Source organism: Gymnogyps californianus, chromosome 4 (genome assembly GCF_018139145.2).
Source record: "Gymnogyps californianus isolate 813 chromosome 4, ASM1813914v2, whole genome shotgun sequence".
NCBI lineage: Eukaryota > Metazoa > Chordata > Aves > Accipitriformes > Cathartidae > Gymnogyps > Gymnogyps californianus.
Genome location: NC_059474.1, coordinates 26,994,799 through 27,009,472, shown reverse-complemented (window position 1 = coordinate 27,009,472; position 14,674 = coordinate 26,994,799). Strand labels below are relative to the sequence as shown.

The window sequence follows — 14,674 nt, the reverse complement described above, 5'->3', positions numbered from 1 at the left end:
AGCGAGTTGGGATGCAACCGTTTGGCTTTCTGTATAGCACTGCACAATCTATTAGCTGCATTATGCACATCTACCCCTGCATTAAACAAAACAAAAAAAAAAACCCAAACCAAAAAACTAAATCACCCACACAACCCAACTGAGCTCAGCAAAACACACTAGGTCCTGTCACTGTGTGTAAGAACTAATATGCAATGTAAGGACACTGCTAAGCAAAGGGCTGTGGACACTTGCACAACGTACAGTGGAGTAGAAAGCAAAATCTAAACTACTAGCATGGCTCGTGTAGAGGAAGCTGGATGACTGCCAACAGTAGTAATGAAAGAACAAGCGTGGGATCTCAGAAGATCTCAGAAGTACACTCAGTGTAAGTGTACTTGTATGTGGCTAGGTGGATAATGATGAATCAGCCTGAAAAGTCTGCAAGCTTCCCGACAGCTACATAGCCAGAATTTTCTTAGGCAGATGCCTACAGAAAGACAAAAAGAATGGAAGGACCAGCCTTGGTCACAATATGGATCTCCAGAGGAACATCAGTAGTAAATGGCCACCAGCTGGACTTAATTACTAATCACTGGTCCTTGTGTCCAGCCTGTTTTCCACCTATCTGGCAGATCTCAGTCGATTGCTTGACAATTTGTCTTTAAGAGACAATGTAAAAAATCAAGGCAAAGGACATCTGCTGCACTCCTCTCAGCCACTGAGCCAGTTATCTCACCACAGAAGGCAATCAAGTTGATCAGCCATAATTTGCCCTTAGAAAATTCAAGCTGACTATTCCAAATCACCTCCTTGTTCTTCATATATGTGCAAACGGCTTCCAGGAGAAATTATATTTCTGCCATAATCTTCCTGTGGACTAAGGCAAGGCTGACCTCCCGGGGCTCCTGATGGCCCTTTGTGAGCCTGATGTTCACCCAGTTCCAGCCATGGTGGAACTCTCCTAATCGCCGTAACCTTTCAGTGACAGACAGCAGCACTGCAGTGACATCAGCCATTTCTCTCAGGACCTCAGATGCACCCCATCACATTCCCTGGACTTGTGCATGTACAGTTTTGTTTAACAAGTCCCTTACTTGATCTTCTCCCATCATGGATAGTATTTTACTCCCTCAAACACTGTTACTAGGCACAGGGAACTGTGAGTCCAGGCCTGAGAGAAGACCTTATCTGAAGAAAAGAAGGCAATGAACACCTTGCATCCCTCTCCTTCAGATCAGCCTCCTATAGGATCCCTCCTCCCAGTTCCCTAAGCAAGCTGAAGCCTGCTCTCCTGAAGTCCAAGGTGGTGCTTCTATTATCAGCTTTCTCTTCACTAGACAATTTTAAATGTCACCATTTCACAGTTGCTGCTGCCAAAGCTGTCATCAACCCCAAATCCGTTCTTCCTTATTCACAAGTAGTAGGTCTGACAGAACTGCTCTGCTAGTCAGCTTATCCAGCACCTGTGTCAAAAGACTCAGAAACTACTACTAGGGGTATGGGCTGCAGCTTCCAGGCAATGTACAGTTTCATCATACAGGAAACCATATGATTACATTTGTTTTACGTAAGATTTGGTGATCTAACAGTCCAAAAGCACAGCCAAAAATGAGTGCTCTGGCTTTGCTCTTCTCTCACGACGCACAGAAGAACCGGTTGTTTGAAATACAGAGGATCCAACACAGGGCATTTCCCAGGGACAACTTAAGGCGTGACTTCCACAGAGGTCCAACGTACCTTTAGCGACCATCTGAATTCTTTGGAGGCTGAAGAGCTTAATTTAAATGCATCAGGAATATGCACTGAGGTTTGTCTAGCTTTTCAGTATTCTTAAGAAAATGGAAAAGGAAGAAATGAAAGAGGCAGTCATGGAATTTGACAACATAGTCTTTGTTTATCATTTTGAGGATCTCGATCTCCTGCATACATGGAATTTTCAGAAGGATTTGACTGTCACGAAGGGAAACAGAGTCCAGATGTCCAATACTCAAATAACAGAGCCAGTGTACAGTTGTTGGGGAGCCAGAGTGAAAGATGTCTGGTATATTTATGTTCTGTTTGAGTATTAAAATATGATTGTCTGATGAGAAAGCTGAATGAATGCATGGATTTTGACAACAGAAAGAAGGTCTCTGAAAAACTGAAGACCGCTAATAAACTGCACTACGTCTAGGCTAATGTTCAAGTACTTTTTTTTTTTTTTAAGGTCAAGCATGGATCAAGGAAGGGTAAAATATGGAGGTCGTCTTCTGTGAGAAGATTTTTATCAGGAATCCTTTCCTCAGGCTTTTCAAGGGGCAGAGTTTTGAAATCGCCTAGTAGGCCATCTCCTCTGCTTGAACACTCATGCTGCCACGGGTCACACGGTCATGGTTCCAAGAGCCTACAGAAGGCTGCTGCATTTTAGATAGTTAGCTGTAGATTTGCTTTGGTTTTGGCCTTTGTGGACAACACCTTCCAGCTTCTTAGGCTTTTGTTCCCTGCAGAGCCATCTTATTCTTAGCTAGGAGCAGACTGTCAGAAGACATGCACACTACATCCTTTTCCAAAGTGGCTTCATGTCTGCTCTGCTGCTAGTCTACAGTACAGACCATTCAGCTAAAGAGAGACGTTTGCCAATATTATTTTTCAATCAATATCTTTCCCAACTAAATGCTGGCAACCCTAGCCATACTTAGAGCTTACTCTCCAAGCAAGTGAGCTGTATGAGAGTCAAAGGTGAGAAATGAAACTTCAAACCATACTCAGTATGAAACACAGTATGAAAACACTGAATCCTCCAACTTGAAGAAGTAGACCCAATACACACATGCACCCCTCCAAGAGGGCTTCTGGAGCACCTATGCACAGGAACAGTCTTTAGTAGTAAGCAATGTTTCACTATTTCCCAAGCTACCTTCCTGCTACTAAAAGTCACTCCACACTTCAGGTCCAGCTGGAAGTTCAAAGCAGACTGCACAGATAGCAGTTAAAAGTACTGAGAATTTCAAGAATGCATAATCTTTACTGACACCTGGCAAAATAGTTGTTAGTGCTAAGACCTATAAATCCTTGCTAAAGAGGCTTAAGAATAAATAAATAAGGAACTTTAGTCATCTGATGTGCATTTGCAAAATTGCTGTGGGAATAACGTGATTGTCCCTGTTTTCTATCCCCACAATGCATACTATAGCATTGTAAAAGTTGTATCAAGCCCACAGAATCGCTACAGTTTGGGTGCAGCTCAGGAAAAGAAGTGTAATGGGGAAAAAAACACTGAAAGAACAGAAGGAAGGATTGGAAAGCTCATCAGTAAGATGCCCAATAATTCAGCTAGATTCCAGCAGAGCCCTGCATCGACGTAATTATTGAGCTTGCAATATTTTTAATACAGACACCTTACCCCTCAGCATGTGATAACAGTTCTGCATGCCCTTGCTCTTTGTTTTCTGAAACAAATAATACTTTCCTTAAGGACAGAGTAAGTTTGCAATTTATACTCCCCCTTCCCCTTCCAATAGTGCACATGTGGGAACAGTTGGTCATTAAGGTCACAGATTACAAGAGATAAAGCTCTGTACATCTATGAAGGTCCACTTATATTCATGAGGACACGATGCTATTCAAGAGATACGTTACACCCCTCACACACGTTTTTCCTTAATAGCATCTCTGCACAAGGAGGGATGGAAAGACATGGGCTTACTTTTCCCTAGTGACAGTTCTTCATCCCTTATCTCACACAACTACCTCTAGCATGCAGTATTAGCAAACAGTTTGTGAAACTTTCCAGACCCATTTACAAGCACAAGTAGTCATAAGAAATAGTCATAAATGTGCAGTCATAAAAATCCCACAGAATATGGTATGAAGGGATTGATGCAAAGGCATCAAAAGGAGTAGAAAGGCTACCAAAAAGAAAGGAACTCAAGAATCAAGTTTCCCCTTGTGCAAACACAGGGAGGATTTTTGCAACAGGTAATCAACAGCTGTTATCACTAATTACTGATAGACAGATAAATAACATATTTAATGATATTTCATCTTACGAATTATGTTTTATCCACTCAACTTCATCTGCATTCACTCTGTAGTATTAAACTAGTTGTACCTTTGGACCAAAGTAAGCATTCACAACCCAGAGAAAGAAAACCAGTTCTATTTAAGCTACATGATATTGAAAACTCTTTCCACTATTGTTTAAGCCTACTAGGACTTGAGATAAAAAAAAGAAACAGCAATGTTGCAGTTTCCTTTCCTAGGCGGAAGGATCGCTTCTTCTATCAGAACAGAATTTTCTGAGAGAGTCTTTTCAATTTAGCTACGACTGTAACATTTTCCTGGCTTATGTGGGCTTTCTGATGTCATTACATAGCCAGCTGCCTGTTTATTTTCATTTAGTTAAAACCAACCAAAAAGCCTTGAGTTTGTTACATTACCAAAATGCACACATGGCACAAGAGAAGGCTTCATGTGCATGCATTAAGACTGCCAGAAAATTAAAATAATTAAGAAATTCATATAATACCATTCAGAAATGACAAATCTAAATCAGTCTCAGAAGAAAACAAGGTTAATCATCTTCTAGTCACGAAGCCACCAGTTTAAGGGACAAAAAAATCCCACCAAAGCTCAAATACAGTAAGTCACTGAATACAGCACTTCACAACCATCTGAGCTCTACTCATTAAATTATGTACAATATTTAGAGAAAATGTTGTTAAAAATATTTAGATGGCTAGCTAGCAATGCAAACAACATATCTGTCTCCTAGCCACAATGGCTTCTATAAAATGGCAGAAACAAGCTATGCCAACATCTGCCCAACTTCAAACAGCCTAAGCTCAAATCAATGGAAAGTCAAAATTGAACATATTAATTTGGATTTAATAGGACAAGACTAAAATATCCGCTTTACAGTAGAACACAGTTCCTTATTTTTGCCCCCTGTGGAAATGTAAGGGGACTCAAAAAAACCCCCAAACCAAGAGTGCTGTCAATGAGGTCTTTGCTCCTGTGTCCTTTGTGCTCCTGCTATGGCCAAGGCACAAATCTTTCCCAACAAGATGTATGCAACCTGATGGATCCCAAAAAACTATCCTCTTCATAAAGTTTTTCCAGGAAAGGGTTTTGGCATGCTAGTGATACTTACCTTTTCTTGATGAGCATTCCCTGCCCAACAAAAACTCTTGTTTAGCCCACAACTCCAGAGAACACCTTCTTTTTTACTCCACCCAGCAGATCCAACACTACAATCAGTCTCACTCGCCCAGCAACCCAAGTTGCACCCAGATGAGAAGATGGCTGGTCCCTGCTTTTCTTCCACTTCATTGCAGGTAAAATATACCCAAGAATCAGCTAGTGTGCATTGTAGATAAAAAACTTCAAGAGAAGGGTTCCAATGAACTTCCAAGATCCCCAGTGCCCCAAAAATGTGATGTCCTACTGAATTCAAAATCAATATACAGCACATCTGCTATGTCAACCTTAAAACTTTATTTAGGAATGACAAACCACGCCTTTTAAAAAACATCTGCGACCAAAATACAGGATTCAAGTGTGGACAAAGTTTTGCCCCTATCACAATGCAAAAGCACTGAACAAGTTTCAGAGAAAATAGGTTTGCATCAGTTATGTTGTAACCTTTACAAAATTAACTTGGGTAACAAAATGAAAATGTTTCAGTTTGACCAAGACTTCCTGATACCCATATAACAGTCTCAGTTCATGCTCAAAGCTCAGAGACTTGAAGACATGCTACACACCAAGACATATGCAAACTGAGACTTTCATAAAGTTTTTCATTGTTTATACAGTTGGTAACCATTTACTGCTAAAGGCAATATGCAGTAAAGGGTTTTTTGTTGGGTTTTTCTTTTTTTTTTTTTTTAATGAGTTGATACCACATGTTTTCACAGACAAAAGAAAAAAATTCTTTAAAAGCCAAAGCAGCCAGATTCAGTTTGGAAAGAAGCTTGCAAAATCCCAATGAACCACATCTGCAGAGTAACTGCAGCAATGATATAAAGTGATTCCCACCAGTTCCTAGTTCCTGTGTACTAATATAAAAGTTTATCCCTTTGTTTTAGCACAGCACTCTCTGAAAAAGGCTCTTCCTGCCTTGGCTACCATATAATTAGGTAACCCCCCACCCTATTAAAACTGGTTAAGCTTTCCCACTCCATCCATCAATCTAGTGTCCTCATCCCATGAGATTCTCTGCTGACACCTCTACAAAATTTAGTAACTCAGATGTGACTGGGGCAGCCAAACGAAGCAATAACCTGTAACTCTTGCAGCAAATTTCACTGGCTTGGAAAGTTAAATATCTTGGACTAAAGCAGTCCTGCAATGACTTCAAGGCGTTGCACGAAAGTACTGACTCCATCTCCCGGCTCTGAGCAGTTAAGCTGTCTCATTTCAAAGCAATTCCACAAGTTGGCTTTAGCTGCAAGCATTCCACATTTTAAGTAGTGTTGGGGTTTTTTAATGCAAGCCTGCAATAGAAAGCCACACATATTCAGAAAGTGAACTCTGAAAGCAAGTCACAGACTTGACTCAACCACAGACTACTCTGAACTGAAACATGGAAGTTTGACAGGAAAGCACAGTCTACCCCTACAAAAGAAGGGCTTCAGCATCTTACCAATGAAAACCCTTGGGAAATCCAAGAAGCCTGTCTTGTCTCTCACTTCATCTGTTCATTGTAGGGGGGAAAAAATTCCATCTGTGCATAGAAAGTTCCCAAATCCAGCACTACAGATTGCATGCTGTTAAATTAGTGCATTCATTAGTACAGTGTTTTGGAAATATGCCTATACATTGTGTGGGGAGGAGGAAGGATCTTTCAGAGAGAGAGAGCGCGCGCTCCAAGCTGGTCTATCCTAGCATCTCAGCACCAGTAAAAATTATCATAGAACTTCCCCTTATGAGCTTTTACACAAAATAGATGATCTCAAGCATCAGAGTAACTAGTAGTGCAATTACAACTTGATCATATGGAGTATATCTCCTGAACAAAGAGTATGTATTGTACGCCTTCAGCGTATCGTTGACTTGGTTTGCTTTTCTTTGGGATCTGTATTTAGCCCAACACAAGTATGGACAGCTCTCCCTGCACACAGTTATGCATATATCACAAAGAAGAAAACCAGCTTTTCCAATTTCAAAAGAAACAGAAGAAAGCCCCTTTCTCAGCACCACCATAGACACCTCATCCTAACTGCCTTTCCCATTGCATTTCAGCTCCCATCAAAAACTTTTACTTTTTACACTTACTTGAGTACGATCATCTGGCATAAGAAGTCACTTCCCCACTTTTGCTCATTTTTATGGACAATTACTGGTTAACTTTGTAGCATGGCCATTTAAAATAGTGACTGAACTTGGGTTTTGCCATCCCTGGGAGTTGCATCCTCTTAGTGTTGACTACACTGGCTGGTGTTTTGACACTTGGCAAGGAAGGTGATTCCTACCAACCAACTTTGTCACCTAACTTTAAAGGTTTTTCCACCAGGAGCTCAACTTAAGGGGCCCAACTCCATTGACTTACAGGCACCTAAGAAAACTTAATTCCTTCCCTTTCTTGATGGGCCATATAACTTAAGACATCTAAAATTACTTAGCTTTCATTCTTCCCTCCCCAATTTTAAGACCTGAACACTACTGATGCCCACATTTCTATATGCATAAATACGCTCAAGATCTAGTTTTACGTTGTTTGTATTTCAGCCTCTGCCTTTCCCATGACTTCAAAACTCCTGCCTACATGTCTTCCATCTGTGGACTCAAGTTTCAAGAACATGAGGCTCATCAACAAAATACTACTAAAGCCTGAATCTGCAAGCACTCAAGTGCAGCAGCAGTTTTCCGCATAGAGATGGAAGTCCTCCGAGTGCAGTAGAATGACTCGGGTGTGTAAAGTTACTTATGCACTTAAGCACTTTAGGATCTGTCCTTAATTTTTAAAGTAAGTTTTCTGCCAAAATGGCAAGGATTTTCACAACAATCAGCAGTTCTTGGGAGATTTCCTCTTCTTGTTCTAAATCTTATAAGAACAGCTGTTCTGGAGAAAACCTGGCCATATCTGAATGTCCAGACAGGCTCCAAAACCACAGGTGCAGGCTCCAAGCCAGGGATGCATATGTAAGTCTTCCTGAAATTCAATGGGATTCAGGTTTTCTCCTTTCTCTAACTACAAAACCACCACAGAAGGCACAGTGATCAATAATGAAGCTTCGGCAATAGACGCATATTTGCTGCTCACATTGCAGCCAACACCATTAATGAGATTTAAGGTTGAGACAGTTTAGCAAGACCTTTTGCTCTGTTCTCACTACTGACTAGCCCTGTTGTATTAAGCTTAGAGTGTCTTTGTTTTAGTATTGCAGGTCAGCAGGGAAACAAGAAAAACTAGACCATGCAGTGTGTGGGCGGGGTGCTCAGGGGGCAGAGGGCTACCTTGCTGTATCACTAGAAAAGGCATTTGTTCAAAGCATGATTACAGTATTACACACGCTGTAATCAGCAAACACTGACTGTAACAGCCCTGAGAGTAATTCCTACTGAAGTTTTTGTTCTTTGTAAGCTTTACCAGTTAGCATTAGACACGAAGCAGACTCTGCACTGACTAACATTAAGAGAATTCATAAGACCTACTCAGTTTTCTCAGTTAAAAAACTTGGCTTAAAAAAAAAAAAAAGAGATGTTTTCACCTACAGTCATAGCAATTCCTGTACCATTTTCCAGCACACCTGTCTTCTCCAACAGAAAGTTTGCTGTTAGTCAACCTTTCAACAAGCCAAACATTTTTTTCCTGCCATCTACCACTGAGAGCAAATCTGGATGGAGTTCTTTAAGTCCTTCTTAATTTGCTCATATTAATTTCACAAAAAGTATATTAATTTGTTCATACTACTCTCCTGATGTGTCAGGAGACTTGAAACCACAAATTTAGCTACTTATTTGAATCTTTACCACAAACACCTTCTCCAGAAGTCATCACAAATGTACGTCAACAGTCATGATCTAGGAAGTGGGCAAGCTGAAACAATTTTAGATACTAAAGTTTACGTTATGAAATTATTGGCTTTGTGGCTAAATCATTCATTTAACAGCTTTTTGCTCAGTCAGCTCAAGATCAAGTTTGCATTGGGGGGTGATCTATATAGGCTTATTATACTGCTAAAGCTTCTCAACCATGTTCATTGCACCGAACATCACCCAATTGTGTTTTATTAGAGGCTAAAAAGACAGTCTATTTTATGCAATATGACTCAAGTCCAACAAACTGTAATAACACAAAGTCTTAGTTTGAAATAACCATTAAAAAAACCCTGAAAAACTGTTTATTCAAAACTTGACATAGACTATTGGATTTGGGGTGCAGGAGGGAAAAACTCCAATTGATCCGAAAGACACATTAAAAATACTCTCTTAACTGATATTCCAACAGCTACAGGTCATTCACTCCTACATACAAACCATTTTGAACTTCCAGGTAGCAGCAAACTCTGGTATTATATCAGGGCTATCTTCACAGTAAGAGAAGCAATTCCTAGAATTTTGCAGCTTATGAGGTGCAGGTGCAGAACTTGAAGTGGTCTCTGATGCTCAAACACCCACTTTAAAATTCCTCACCTGTTCTTTGCCTGTTAGAGGACTTCAGTAACCTCTAAGGAGGCAACTTTGGTAAGGATCAACAGAAACTCCAGTAAAACCTATGACAGCTTTTCATGCCCTTCAGCTTTAATTGCACTTCATCTCCCTTAAGGTGCAAGTTGAACTGTATGCCAAACTGTACTCAAAACAATTAAAAGTCAGGAGAAAAAGTCCTAAACTCTCTAGAGCTAATGGGTTAAAACAAAAGCTCAGGGTTCATGGATTGCTACAGCAGCAGCAGCAGCAAATGCATTTACTGATACATCTATCCCTTGATATCCCCCAGTCAGCGCTGACTGGCAATGGACAGCAGCTTTGCGATGAACGTTGCCAGATTTGTCATACATAATTGCAGTGGGTTTCTCCTGTCAGCTTGTGGGTGGGAGTTAGAGAGGGGACCCTATATGGTATGAATAATTAATTTAAAAGATGTCCAAATAGCCAAACCATTCATCATGGTCATCACCCACAACAAAGTCCCAAGTCAATTTTCAATCAGTACTTTCTTGGCTTGTGGTTTCCTTCCTCTCCTTCACAGAGGCAGTGCTAATGGTGAAGAAGAGTACAACCCACACAGCGTGGGAGTAGCACAGATACTGTGCTACTTAAACATGGCAAGGGGCCTGGGATGGGAACGCAGAGTAAAACCCACTTGCTTTCTAAAGGATAAAGGTCCCTTGAGAGGTGTGAGTGTGCATTTGTAACAAAGCCTTCGCTATAAAACTGATGTGGACTCAAGAGCTCAGGAAAAACTGTAGAAGCAAGTTAGAAAGCAAATGCCTTAAAAGTAAAGAAAGAAGCTTGGTTTTCCTCTCCTTGCTCAATACGAGAGCATAATTTGCTATCCTGACACAGCCACCAATTATTTTGTCCATAGCAAAAGCATAACATAGAGGATGAACCTGACGGAAGTGAATGATACAGAAGATTGTCATTTTTAAGCTTTACTGCTAGGGAGGCTGATTTTGTTTCTGTACAGAACTCTAATCACTCCACTCTTTCAGTGCATTAATTCCAAGCATTTCTGTCGAAATCCTCCATGTCAGAAACAAAACAATGCCAGCCACCAAAACTTATACATTGATCTCATTCTATACCGTCATGAAATGCTATGGAAAGGCAGTGTTAATGGGAAGAAAATCAGCCACCATCTTTCATAATTTTGGAGAAAAAAAGAAAATATAAAAAAAATCCAGCCAGAATTGCTCTAAACTTTTTTTAAAAAGTCACAAAATTAAAAAAATACGTTCATACTAGCATTCCCAAGGGTCATTCTGATATGCCTTTTGTTTAAATACAAGTAATATTGGAGAAGGAGAGAGCACAAAGGAAAGTGGACTTACCATATGCATATATCTACAAATGGTAATACTCCCAAATCTGCCATACAGATTTATTTTATCGTCTGTGGCTCAGTCAAAATTCGTTAGCGTCGTATGCCTGTATGCAAGTATGGGAGAGTGTGCGTATTCACACATCTGCTTTCAATCATTACACAGAGGAAATCCTACACAGTAGACACATGAAATGTCTTACAACCTGTACCAAAGTGTGAAAGAGACAGAAAGAATTTGAGAGGGAGAATTTTTTCCTGCCAAAAGGAGGACCAAGCTGCAAAAATGAGTCACTACATACCAAGATTGTTTCGCACTTCAGCTAAAGTGTCAGTAAAAGTTTGGTTTAGGGACTGAAACCAGTAAGTTAGTATGAAGTATGCAAAAGACAGGTGTTTTTAGTAGGAATTACCAACTGGTATCATACCAGCTTCTCGAGAAACAACTCAAAGGAAGCTCAAGTCTATTATCCAAGTCTCCAGTGAAGACAAGTGTGACACACTGTTCGATTTGATTAACTAGATGTGGAGCTGCAATAAGCAAGAAGATTTGATCTTCTATATACAGCTGTGACTATAATAAGCAAACAGAAGGTGTGGGGAGTGAGGGAGGCCAACTATATAACCTTGAAATGTTAAGGCCTAGAAAAAGCTCCAAAGTACTATCTGCATTCTCCATTCACTCAATCCCGTGTCATGTAATGGGCCAATTCAAGTTCAAGTGGTAGGTACCCCAAGGACCTAATGAAGAAGGTAGTTCCCAACTCCAATCCACCTGGCAGGACTCTGTGCTCTACACAAAGCTCCACCAGAAGCACTAAGTCATGCTGATTCAAGGAGTTGTTAAATCAAACAAGGCCAAAACAGCGCCTATAAATGTTGCCTTTAACACCAGACTGCAAAAGAAATAACTATTTTGATCACAAGCAACCTGCAAGTTGGAGACTGTCTTTAACTTCAGTCCCAACCTTGGTGGTGAGAGCATCCTATCTACAATTCTTACAAAAGAGTTTGGGTAGATTAACTGAAACACACAGCCAGTTTCATCTCTTTATCAGTCATATAAAAGGGAGGACTCCTCCTTAACTATCAGTCTCTACACAATGTAATTTTGTAGTGAGTAGAGGGTCAGAGAGCTCTCCTAGCTCTATGTATACTTGTACATACTTAACAGACTTGTGTATTTCTGCCCCAGTTCTGGTTTTGAAGCAGCACCCATGGGTCTGAAGGAGGGTTTAAACAATGTATACAAGTGGTATTTTAAATAATTTTGTTGGAAAAAAAGGTTTTAAAAGACAAATAATGGGATTCTACAAAACCAGTACCCGGTATCTATGGATATCTATGCGTATCTTAGCTAGTTGTTTCTTATATTAACTGTGTATTTAGCATAGCCAAATCTTTCCACATTTGCAGTTCTTAATGGAGAGCTTCTATGCCAGGTCAAACCCAAGATTAATTTTAATGAACACCATAAACTACTTGGGAGGGAATTTATAAATGAAACCAAGTAAGGAATAGTAGACATTTTCAAAGCTACTAGAATTCTACAGGCACAAAACAATCTTCATACAAACATCTCCTCAGTCATTTGCTCTTGTGAAATAGCTTTAATTATTAAAATTTTCCTGGCAGAACAACACGCCTCCTCTAGATCTTTTCTTGCCTCATATAAGTCTTTTAGGACAATAACTACAACAACCACAAATCATCAATGTATATGACATTCTGAGAGTCAGGTGATTATTCTAGTTCTTTGCCACGGTGTTTTCTTTTGTATTTTCTCAAACATTTTGCAATATCATGCACAGATATAATTTCATACAGAACACTTAAAATACTGAAGAAGAAACATTGTAAAGCTGTTGAAAACTGAATAATAATTCCTAATATTGACCTCTTTACACACTGTCAGTAGTTTATCTTCAGACAGAGATGGTATCATCTAAGACAGAAATGTTATCTTGCTGATAAGCAGCTGTTACTTTTTTCCATATAACTGTGTTTTCTTTAGCACAATAAAAATCATTTCTTTGACCTTTATTTCTGTTTATTGTTTGAACATGCTAATTGATATTTCAAACAGGGAACAGGAGCATAGAATCTATACTTATGTATATGTACTTACTGTACTACAGATATTTTAGAAGGGTGTAAATAAGGGTGATTTTATAGTAAGGAAAAAGAAGCGGGCAATTTTAACCTACCACTTGAAAAGTTCTCACACAAAATACTCAAATCAGTGCTGCACAGAAGCCGTTTTGCTTGACTAGTCTAAATGGGATATTCTTGTCCAGGTCCTTTATCATATCATCATTTAACAAAAAAACAAAAGCTACCTTTCCCATCCTGACACGTGACAACCACGACCTACGCTGAAATCACGCCTTTATCAGCAGTGCCATTTTTCCTGTCCGGTGTAATTTCCTGTCCCCTAAACCTGGGACCCTTCCTGCCAATGTGTGCTCTGACCTGTAGGGCTGAGTAAAACTAATACACCAGCATAAATTTGATGATGGCATTTCATAGCAGCCACTAGTAAGTGAAGTATCCAAGCACATAAGGCCTCAAAATTCTGTTCCAGAGTATTTAAACCATTGTGTTACATCTGGCCAGAAATGCAGGCAAAGTACTGATGAGATATGACTTATGGAAAGTCAGACCTCAGCACTACTCCAACTTAAAAGAATTGTTTTAATTTACAGTCAGAGACCAAACATAAATCTACTGTTTATTGTTTGGCTGCCCTTTCCCCAGTAAGAGATTGCACAGTGCACTGCAAGAGACCATTCATGGTAGGACCAGATTGAAACACGAAGAGCAGCTAAGCATTAAAAAAAAATACACATAATCCAGAAGGATTCACAGAAGCCATTGCAGAACATCCATTCTCAAACCACGTCTTCTCTCCGCACTTCACAGAGCAGATGTCTCTGAAGAAGAAGGGTTACTTTCCATTGAGTTCCCAATGTCTCCTTCCCTTGGAGACCAGTGAGCAGTCTTTGCTTGGAGTCAAACCTTCAAGTTAGCACACACCTACTTTTCAAATGCAACTACCCTCTACCTGCTGCTGGCTTACTGCTACATCTTTGGTCACTGCAATACAGAACAGAAGTCACAATGATCGGCGTGATGCAACCGGCAATGCCAGGGACTTGGCACTGCCTATGGGTGCCACGTGTGAGCTGGATCACCTCCTCACTGCTGCGAATGCTGCAACGCTGACCTGTACAGCAGGAGTCAATGCCAAGAGCAAGGTTGCCAGGTAGCATCTGTTTAATAAATCCAGCAACCTTCAGCTTTAAAAAAAAGGAGAAAACACAGCAGCAACATGGTTGTCTCAAAGCCCATCCAACCTTCATTAATAATGCAAACGCATTAACATTATGGTTTGAAAAAATACAGTACAGTTTGGTTGCTAGGAATACCCCTTTATTGATAAGCCATGTAAAGCTCAGTGGGAAAACCGCACTTTTGAAATCAGTCTACTACTAATTTCTAAATTAATCAGTGACAACTCTTGTGTGAGACAGCTGACACCTATATTTCCTATGGCCATAAGTTAGAAACACTCTTCCAATACATTGCTAATATTGAACAGCTGGGAAAAAGGGGAAGGAAAAAACCTCAAAAAAAAAAAAAAAGAGACACCCCTTGCTAAGATGAACTCTTTGGGACAGTAAATCTGTGAACAAGAGCTTTCATTTCCCCCTTGCTTAA

At 40.0% G+C, this 14,674-nt stretch overlaps 1 protein-coding gene across 1 annotated transcript in view; it reads right to left on the bottom strand.

Annotated features, from left to right (window-relative positions):
- LIMCH1 (LIM and calponin homology domains 1) overlaps positions 1-14,674 on the bottom strand; it is a 180,198-nt gene that overhangs the window by 140,874 nt on the left and 24,650 nt on the right. The window lies entirely within an intron of this gene.